Below are 11,142 nucleotides of genomic sequence, written 5' to 3'. Positions count from 1 at the left end.
AAAACTAAAAGGATTTATCAACACTAGACCAGATCTTCAAGAAATACTTAAAATAATACTACAACAGGAAAATGAAAGGGAGAAATATAGAAATAAGAAAACAAAAACAACTAAGAAAATAACGAAATGTCAGGGATACATATGCAAATATTGATAATAATCTTGAACATTAATGTATTAAATTCTCATTTTAAAAGACACAGATTGGCTAAATGGATTTTTCTTTTTTATTTTTTTTTTGGAGAGATTTTCGCTATAGGGCGTGTGCACTCACCAGACAGACAGAGAGAGACATAGAGACAGAAAGCGAGAAATCACCCCCCAGGGGGGATGGTCACGCCACAATCCCTTCTCCTCCATTCTCCTCTCAGGATCTTGGGCATGCACACACACGCACCGGCATGAGTTTTAAGCCACCGGGTCCGGAATGCGAACTGCGGTCAACTACGTGGGATCCAGTGACATAGCCATTACGCTAACTGCTGGTTCCAAAAAAAAAAGCTTGTTTTCTTAAGAGGATAAAAAAATGGCAATCATTAGCTAATCAAAAACAAACAAAAAACACTGAAAAGATCAGATAAATAAGCTCAGTAATGAAATAGGTAATATTACAATATAACAGAAATATAAAAAGATCGTGACATACCACTGACCACAGACAAGAAAACCTAGGTGAGAGGAACAAATTTCTGGACACATATAGTTCACACAGATTAAATCAAGAAGAAATAGAAAGTCTGAATAGACTAGTATCAAACAACGAGATTGAATCAGTAATAGTCTCTCAACAAGGAAAGTACAAATCCCAATAGCTTCACTTTGGGATTTTACAAAACTTTTAAATAAAAGCTAACCCCATTCTCCTCAAACTATTTCTTATAAAGATCCAAAAAGAAAAAACCCACCCAAACTATTCTCTGAAAACCCCATCACCTTATCACCTTAATACCAAAAGCACACAAAGGCATAATGAAAATGAAAGCTACAGAACAATATCTTGATTAATACAGATGCAAAAATCCTCAACAAGATACTAGCAAATCAAATTCAACAACACATTAAAAAAAAGTATATACTATGACTAGATAGGCTTTATTCCAGGAGTGCAAGGATGGTTCAACATATTCAAAAATATAAATGTAATATATCACATTAACAGAAAAGATAAAAACTGTATGATCATATGAATTGTTACAGAGAAGCATTTGATAAAACACACCATCCTTTCATAATTAAGATTATCAGCCAAAAAAGTATAGAAGGGATATTTTTCAACAGAATAAAATCCATATATGACAACCCATAACATCATAGCAATGGAGAAAAGCAAGAAGCTTTTACACTAAAAACTAAAATAAGTCAAGGCTATCCACTTTTTCCATTCTTTTTCAACATAGTGCAAGAGGTCTTAGCCAACACAATCAAACGAGAGTAAAATAAAAGGCATTCGAACAGGGAAAGAAGAAGTGAAATTGTCCCACAGACAAGATGACATACATAGAAAATCCAAAAAAATTCATGAAAAAAACTCCTAGAAGTAATAAATAAATTCAGTCAAGTAGAAGGATACAAAATCAATAGACAAAAATCCATATCATTTTTATGTACCAACAAGGAACAGACTAAGGCAGAACTGAAGAAAGCGAGCCTATTATTATAACCACACACACAATATCAAAATAAGTAAAAGACCTCTACAAAGAAAACTATGAAAAACTGAAAAAAAGAAGTCAAATGTTATATTTTAAAAAATGGAAAGATATCCCATGTTCTCGAATTGGAAGAATCAATATAATCAAAATATCAACTCTAAGGAAATTAATTAACAAACTTAAGGCAATTCTAATCAAGTTATCATTGGTATTCTTCATAGAAATAGAAAAAAATAAAATTTATCTGAAATTATAAAAGGCCCCATGTCACCAAGACGATGCTATGCAAAAAGAATAAAGTAGGAGACATCTCACTACCTTACAAAGTTGTGATTAAACAAAACAATGTGGTACTGGTACAAAAGCAGACCCATAGACCAATGGAACAGAATAGAACATTCAGAAATAAATGCCAAAACATACAACCAACTGACTTTTGACAAAGAACGCAAGACAATCCAGTAGGAAAAAGAAAGTCTTTTCTGCAAATGGTGAAGAACTTGGATATATCCAGTTGCAGAAAAAAATGAAACTGGACCTTTATCACCATTAACAAAAATCAACTCAAAATGGATCAAAGATATATTATAAATGAAAAGACTCAAACTATAAATCTACCATTAGTAAATACAAGGGAGACACTTGAAGATAGTAAAGTAGGCAAAGAATTTTTACATAGGACCCCTAAAGCACACATAACAATTTTAAAAATAGACAACTGGAATCACACCATGTTAATTCTGTACAGCAAAGGAAACAATGCTTAGAGTGAAGATACAACCTACAGAACAGGAGAAAGTATCTGCAAACTATGCTTCAGACAACTGATAACCAGAATATATGGGAAACTAAAACAGCTCACCCACATAAAAGAATAATCCAACTAATGGGACCAGCAGTTAGCGTAATGGCTATGTCACTGGACTCCCACGTAGTAGACCAAGGTTCGAGTTCTGGACCCGGTGGCTTAAACTCACACCAGGCACGTGCGTGCGTGCCCAAGATCCCAAGAGGAGAATGGAGGAGAAGGGATTGCGGCATGGCCATCCCCCGGGGGGTGATTTCTCATTTTCTCTCTCTCTCTCTCTCTGTCTGTCTGGCGAGCGCATGCGCCCTATAGCAAAACCCTCTCCAAAAAAAAAAAGAAGAATCCAACTAAAAAATGAGCAAATGAGCTAAACAGTCAGTGCTGTAAGAAAGACATCAAAAAGTCAAAAAGCATATGAAAAATGTTCAATATCTCTTATCATAAGGGAAATGCCTATCAAAACCACAATTCAATACCACTTAACCCCAGTCAGAATGGTTATGATCAAAAAATAAGTGCTGGCGAGGCTGTGGTGAAAATGAAATCCTCCTACACTGTTGGTGGCAATACGAATTAGTACATCCACTATAAAAATAATTTTAAGTTCTTCAAGACCCCAAACCTACAAATAGAACTGCCATATAACCTAGTATTCCCACTTCTTGATATTTACCCAAAAGATAGAAAAACATTCAGTAGAAAAGACAAATATCCATGTTTACTACAACATTACTCACAATGGCTAAGACCTGAAATCAACGTAAATGCCCAAGTACAGACAATTGGATTGAGAAAAATTTGGCACATACAACACTATGGAATACTACTGAGCTATAAAGAAAATGAGAACCTGCCATTTGATATGAAGTATAAGAATATAGGCAATTCAATGCTAAGGTAAATAAGCGAGACTATGAAGGAAAACATTGCAAACCCCCTCTCAGTGTAGACTGAATGTCTGCACTCCAGGCAGAAATTACAATATTTGTAGGTATAATAGTAGGTAGGGCAAGTGTAGATTCCAGAGACTATATCAGGGGGGAGGGGGAGGCAGTTTGTAGGGAGTATGTGGGAGGAGCCCAGGGAAAAAAACATTTGACAGACAGAAAAATGTAAAGTTCTCTGTTGAAAATTACATATATATGGTTATGTTTTTATTTGATTGTCACACACTGCATGCATGCTTTGAAAAACTATATTGCACACTATAAAGATGTACAATTATTAAATGTAAATAAACCATAATTTTATTTTTTTAAATAAGAATGAAACAAAATAGCCAAGGGATAAAAAAATCCACACACAAACATGACACTAATGGGAAATATCTACTAAATTCAACCTATACTTTTAAGCGGCTTCCTTAAAAGACAAAATCAGTCCTAAATCCAATGTATTCCTCCCATTAATCTAGGGACACTGTCATAATTAAAAGGCACATTCTCACTGCAATAATTCTCCACCTGTCCATAAATTCTAAAATGGATGGGGGTGTCATCTGGATAGCCACTTGCTACCCCTTGCTATTCCTTAAAACAAGTAATTTATTACCCCAGGAGCTCACATTAACTCAGAAATTATTTAGTACTCTGGTTTCCCAGAGGACTTGACTCAGATGGTTGGCCTTAAATTGTTACTTCTGTATTAGGATGTTATGTAGCAGGACAGGAGCATTGGAAACTCCAGGTACTTCAGGTGGCTGCAAAACCCCACCAAGGAGGCCTGGGCAGACTTACCCTACAAACCTGCAAGTCAATAACATTCATTAAATGTGGAGGGCAGTGCATACGGAAGCCATCTTGAGCTATCCACCATCTTGGAAACCACTAGGTTTCACTTCCTCACTGAGCAAACCGTTTCTCAGAAATCATGTGACCAACCATTTCCCCGTGGGGCGGTTGGGTTTCTAGGCAATGGGATGTAAGGGTCCAGAGATTGGTCTAACTGATGGAGACACAGAAAAAACAATGACAATGCAACTGCAAAGAGGCTTTTATTCCCTTTCCAGCTAGCTGGGGTCTGAGTTTCTGCCCGTCGCAGCGGGCCTTAACAAGGACCCCACGCCTAAGATAAAGGGATCTTTTATAGCTCTGAATAGCAATGCAGGAAGTACAGTCAGTAATTTTCCACTTGAGGGAGGGGTGTGTGTGAAAGCTAGCTGTCACTATATGTTTAGGTTTAGATTAGGACTTTCAGTTGAGGTCAGGTTGACCTGACCCTGGCATCGTCAGGGCCCATCTTACTTTGTTTATTTATGTGGTCTCAGACTCCCGGGTTCTGTCCTTGAGGGTCTAACATGGCGGTGGTTGTGTCAATTCAGCCTAACAGGGAGAGATCCACACACATCAATGATTGGCTCATACTGTTCTATCTTATTTGCATTTCGGGCAACCAATCGGTGCCCACCAGTCTGTATATAACTAGCCATTTTTCTTCAATAAACAGAAGATGGAAGACTTGATCGCACCTCGCATTGTCGCCACTCTGTGTGTCTGTGTGTGTTTGTCCCATCTCGCACTCCCTCCCCCAGAAAACTGTTTGACTGTCCTGCAGGCTGGGACAATTAAATGCTACATGTATGGCTTATTGACCACTATACTGGGTGGCAAAGACTAGTCAAAAATAAATAAATGAAGGCATAATCCTTATTTTCAAAGACTGTAAGATTTATCTGGGAGAATTCCACTGCAACAAGAGAATTAAGAAATCAACTTAATATAATACCGAGAGAGCATGGTTGTTTGGAGAGGTTTTTTTGTTTTGTTTTGGTTTTGCTATAGGGCGTGTGCTCTCTAGGGACCAGCAGTTAGCGTAATGGCTATGTCGCTGGACTCCCACGTAGTCAACGGTGATTCAAGTACTGGACCCAGTGGCTTAAACTCAAGCCGGGCGTGTGTGCATGTGTGCCCAAGATCTCGAGAAAAGAATGGAGGAGAAGGGATTGCGGCATGGCCATCCCCCCTGGGGGGGTGATTTCTTGCTCTCTGTCTCTCTGTCTCTCTCTGTCTTTCTCTTCCCTGTATAGCAAAAATCTCTCTAAAAAAAGAGTATTTTGTTGATTGTCAATTACTATGTATATGGAGCCTCTGAAACAATTCAGTATAATGGTCTTTATCTAGGGCAAATATTTGTATACATATAAAAATTGGTTTACAATTTTGAGTTAGTAAGCTTGAAAACAAACTAGAGAGAAATTAATGTACAATTCAGGTTTGGCATAATGAACCCCTAGATGCAAAAGACCAGACAGGCAATAACAAAGACTAACAATCTTATCAGGACTCCGAAGCAGCAAATTATTGAAAAAGATATATCTGATTTATATAGTCATCAAAAGAATTATTCTAGAGCTATGGAAAATGATGTGAGTCAAGTTCCAGAACAGACAGAGTGATTTGTTCAATACTAAGATGCTTGTATCGTGGTATCTCAAAAATTATTTGAAAACCCAGTAAAGGGATTAATTTTGTCTATCTCAGAGAGAACACAAAGCCAAGTTATCTGTCACATTTAAAGAGTCTGAACCACATAAGACCACTCATGCCTTCTGACATAGCTGCTTGAGTACCTAGGAACACCAGAGCAATGATAATCTCTTTAGACTTTACCAAAGCACTCAATGCCCCTTTATGATGAAAATTCATTAAAACATCTGCAGCTACGTGGGTAAAGGAGTTGACACTGACATAGTAATTAAACAATTGGTTTCTAGAAACTTAGGTATGTAACAGTGTTATGCGATTATCTTTCTTGAGTAATAGTAAATCAGTGGAATAAAATAGGTCATACAGAAATAGATGCCAGTGTATATTGATGTCATGAGTAATGAATTGATTACTAATAAAAAGTACTGTTATGGTACTGGGGAGAAAATAAAGTTGGGCCTCTATTACACTGTGTATAGAACAACGTATAGATCTTATAGTCCTTGAAAATAAGGATTATGTCTTTATTTGTTTATTTTTGACCAATCTTTGCCACATCTAGTACAGTGATTAACACAAACACACACGGGGCACTTAATGAAAGTTACTGACTTGCAAGTGTGTCGATAAGTCTGCCCTGGCTGTCCTGAGTGGGGTTATGCACCTGATGTCACCTAAGTATCTGGAGTTCCCAGTGCCCCTTTTCTGCTACATGAGATCCTACTCCAGAAGTAACAATTTAAGGCCGATCATCTGAGTCAAGTCCTCTGGGAAACCAGAGTGTATGAAATAATTTCTGATGAGTCAATGTCAGCTCTTAAAATAATAAACAGCAACACAGAGATTTTTTTTATGTGTCCCAACTGCATAAACTAAAAGATCTGTCTCAGAACACTTAAATTCTGAGAACATAAGATCCATCAAAGAAAAGGAGTGGGACGTTGGGCAGCTATGGCCAAAATTAAGGCTTGAGAATTGCACGGCAAGGACAAAGAGGAGCTGTTGAAACAGCTGGACGACCTGAAGGAGGAGCTGTCCCAGCTGCACATCCCCAAAGTGACAAGCAGAACTGCATCCAAGTTGTCCAAGATCGCAGTCGTCCGCAAATCCATTGCCTGTGTTCTCACCGTCATCAACCAGACTCAGAAAGAAAACCTCAGGCAATTCTACAAGGGCAAGTACAAGCCCCTGGACCTGAGCCCCAAAAAGACCCATGCCATGCGCCGGAGGCTCAACAAGCACGAGGAGAGCTTGATGACCAAGAAGCAGCAGCGGAAGGAGCGGGGCTGTTCCCGCTGCACAAGTTCGCGGTCAAGGCCTGAGTGTGGGCCTCAATAAAACACAGAACTGGCTGGCAAGAAAAAAATATTAAAAAGAGAAAAGAAAAGAAAAAAGACAAGAGAAAAGCGAAGAGGAGAGGAGAGAAGAAAAGAGGGGAGGGGAGGGGAAGGGAGGGGAGGGGAGAAGAGAGAAAAGGAGTGGAGAAATAAAAACGCATTAAGGAGGGAATCGTGAGAGCCTCTGAGGCGGTGCACAGAATTCAGAAATGTCAGATGAAACAGAGTTACGATGTGGTTTGACAGTCCCATAGTCATATCCTGTGGGATGCCTCTATAGTCATATAAATATTCCAAGTTTGTTCCTTGAGCCAATCACACTCAATGACCAAAATCATACTTCCTTCTCTGGTTACTATAAGCATTAGAGTATCAGTTCTACTATGGTTTTGTATGTTTCTTCAACTGCTATATTCCTAGTGCTTGAAAGGGTGCTCAATAAACAGTTGTTGAATGAATGATAAATATGCCTCACTAAAATAGTCTACCTGCTGGGTATAAGATCAACACTTTTAAAACAAGAGTTCTCTCTGTAACAGTAATAAGCACTGTAAAATAAACATTTTAAAAGAATCATATTCAAGGGATCAGCAGATGGCATAATAGTTACGTCACTGGACTCCCACATTGTTGACCGCCATTTGAGTTCCGGACCTGGTGGCTTAAAATTCACGGCAGGCATGTGTGCATGCATGCCCAACATCCCAAGAGGAGAATGGATGAGAAGGTACTGTGGTGTGGCCATCCCCCTTAGGGGTGATTTCTCACTTCCTGTCTATCTCTCCGGAAAGCACAAATCAAAACTCCCTCTGAAAAAAATCACATTCACAAAAGTGATTTTAAAAAAACTATAAACAAGTGGGACCAGCACTTAGCATAATGGCTATGTCACTGGACTCCCAAGTAGTCGACCGTGGTTCGAGTCCCGGGCCCGGTGGCTTAAACTCACACCGGGCCTGTGTGCGTGCTTGCCTAAGATCCCAAGAGGAGAATGGAGGAGAAGGGATTATGGCATGGCCATCCCCTCTGGGGGGTGATTTCTCGCTTTCTATCTCTCTGTCTCTCTCTGTCTGGCGAGCGCACGCGCCCTATAGCAAAAATCTCTCAAAAAACAAAAAAAACAAAAAAAACCAAACTCTAAACTAGTAACAATACAAGTCTAGCACATACATATGAAGAGCAGCCTAAACTGTATTGGCAAATGTAAAACAAAGTGGGGACAAAGATTGAAATATGCAATTGTCGGATAAGAAGACAATAATAAAAGCAATATGTAAGTCAGTGTAATTTTAATTAGTACTCTAAAGCAATCTTTTATTCCAATACAAATTACCTGAAATTTCATATGGAAGATAAATAGGCACGATACTTCTAAAACATTTTAAAGAATCTAACAAGGTACAGATGGTGGTACAGAGGTAAAGTGCAACACTCCGGGCCAGTCCCACTTGGGGAGCCTTCAGATCAAGTGTGGAGACCTCCTGAGGATGCCGAGCACACACTTACCCATGCCCTGAGACTGGCTAAAGGCTGGGACAGGTGACAGTGTTGGGACCTTGTTGGGGATGCTGCCTTTCTATGTGTTTCTCTCTCTCTCTCTGTCTAAGTCACAGGAGAAATAAATAAGTAAGCTTTAGTAGAAACCTAATGGCAATGGGAGATAGCCTATAAGCCACAATAAACACCTTATGGTATTGGTGTGGAAATATTAAAAAGAATAAATCAGTGGAACGAAATAGATACAGAAGTCGATCTCAGTATATATTTATTTCATGAATAATAAATTGATCATTAATAAAAAGTACTGTTGGAGTACTGGGGAGAAAATTAAGTTGGGTCTCTTTTACGCTGTGTCCAGAGCAAACTGCAGGTGTATACAAGACTTCTTTTTCTTTGTTTGTGTATGTGTGTGGGCACCTGCATGTGCACACTAGAGAGACTGTGCATTTGCCAGAGAGGCACAGGCACCGACAGGGAGAGGGAGACCACCCCCCTCCTTCCATGGAGAAGGATCATACCGCAATTCCTGCACCTCCATTTTCCCTCCTTTGGGGATTCTGAGCGCACACACACACACACACACACACACACAGACACACACTGTGTTCCTCATGTTGCAGGGTCCAGGACCCAGACTACTTGGTTAGCCACATGAGATCCAGCCACCTCAACCACCAGACCATGGCGCCAGCTCCAAGATTTAACTGTAAATATGAATAAAATTAGAATGTTACGAGAGAATGTAAGAGACTACATATACAACCTACATATAAAGAAAAAATGTATTGAGACTAGCAGGTGGCATGAGGCAATGGACTCCCATATGGTGAACCGTGGTTCGAGTCCCAGACCTGGCATCTTGCTTTCTCACTTTCCCTCTTCCTCTCTCTCTCTAGTAAGCATGTGTGTCCTATAGCAAAATTTAATAATAATAATAAAATAAAATAAATAATTCTAAAAAAGAGAAATTGTATTAACCAAGTGTGAAAACCAAACGTCTAAAGAAAGAACTAGGAAGAAAGGAAGGGAGGGAGAGTGAGAGGCAGGGAGAGAAAGAAAAAATTATCTCACAACATAATTTTATAAATTAAGGTAAAAGTATTATTAGAATTAATTAACAGTGCTTTATGAGAAAAATATGCAATTTAAGAAGTTAGATATAGGAGACCAGTGGGTGGCATGGTGGTTAAGGCATTGGACTCCCACATGGCTAACTGTGGTTTGAGTCTCAAACCTGGTGGCTTGCTTTCTCATGTTCCCTCTCTCTTTCTCTCTCTCTCCCTTTCTCTTTCTCTCTCTCTTTCTCTGTCTCTCTGGTGAGTGTGCATGCCCTATAGCTGAAAACTTTAAAAATAATAATAATAGAGACCGGCAGGTGGTATGGTGATTAAGGTTCTGGATTCCCACATGATCAACCATGGTTCAAGTCCTGAACCTGGCAGCTTGCTTTCTCACTTTCTCTCTCTCTCTCTCTCTCTCTCTCTCTCTCTCTGTCTATCTCACTCTGGTCAAACTAACAAGTAATATTAAATAATTTAAATTTTTAAAAAATCAATAATAACAAATAAAATAAATAATTTTAAAGTTATCTATAATATATGAAAAGCTCTTATAAAATAATATACAATAACATGGAAAAAGGATATAAATAGGTCATTCACAGAAGAGCAAAACTAAGTGACCAACGAAAGACCAAATGAAAAGATAAAAAAGATGTTTGCATTCATTAGTAGTCAAGTAAATGTGAAAGTAAAGTAAAAATAAGTTATCATATTTGAAAAATTTTTAAAAAAATCTACTACCAACAAGAATTGGAGAAACGTAGCCACTCCTCCACCCCTAGGTAAATATTTACAGCCTTTCTGGGAAACAATCTAACAGCATCTACCATAATTTAATATACTTACACCCTTTGATCAATTGTCACATAACAATAGAGCACATTTTATATCACATAAAATTAGAGGCATTTGTGTCTACGAAGATGTCCAGGTATGTTTATTGTAGCATTGTTGACAATGGCCAACAGCTATAGCAATGGATAGCCATCAATTTGAGGAACAGTTTAATATTTTTTAATGAATTTATATCATAAAATATAATGCATCAATTAAAAGAATGAGTTTGAGAGGCCAGACGGTGATGCAGCAGTGGAGCACGAGGCTCGTCATGGCAGAACCACATGGGAAAGTTCCAAGTTCACATTCACAGACCTTCCTAAAACACCAGCATATGTGTGCTCAGGATCCAGGGCTGGCTGGAGCTGCAGCGGATCACAGCATTGAGACTCTGTCAGAGCGAGCACATGTGCTTGCTCTCTATCTCTCTCACACATGGAATAAACAAATAATTTTTGAAAAAGAAAAAAAGTTGGGATTTTACAACCTACCTAGTGAAGTTTCTTTGAAGTCTTCAAGTGA

The 11,142-nt window shown here is 38.6% G+C and overlaps 1 pseudogene; it reads left to right on the top strand.

Moving 5' to 3' along the window:
* The first annotated feature begins 6,836 nt into the window (after window positions 1-6,836).
* LOC102487714 (60S ribosomal protein L35 pseudogene) lies at window positions 6,837-7,207 on the top strand (annotated as a pseudogene).
* Window positions 7,208-11,142: the final 3,935 nt, after the last annotated feature.

This window comes from Tupaia chinensis, unplaced genomic scaffold (genome assembly GCF_000334495.1).
Source record: "Tupaia chinensis unplaced genomic scaffold, TupChi_1.0 Scaffold148698_1, whole genome shotgun sequence".
NCBI lineage: Eukaryota > Metazoa > Chordata > Mammalia > Scandentia > Tupaiidae > Tupaia > Tupaia belangeri.
This window is presented reverse-complemented; position numbering and strand designations above follow the sequence as displayed.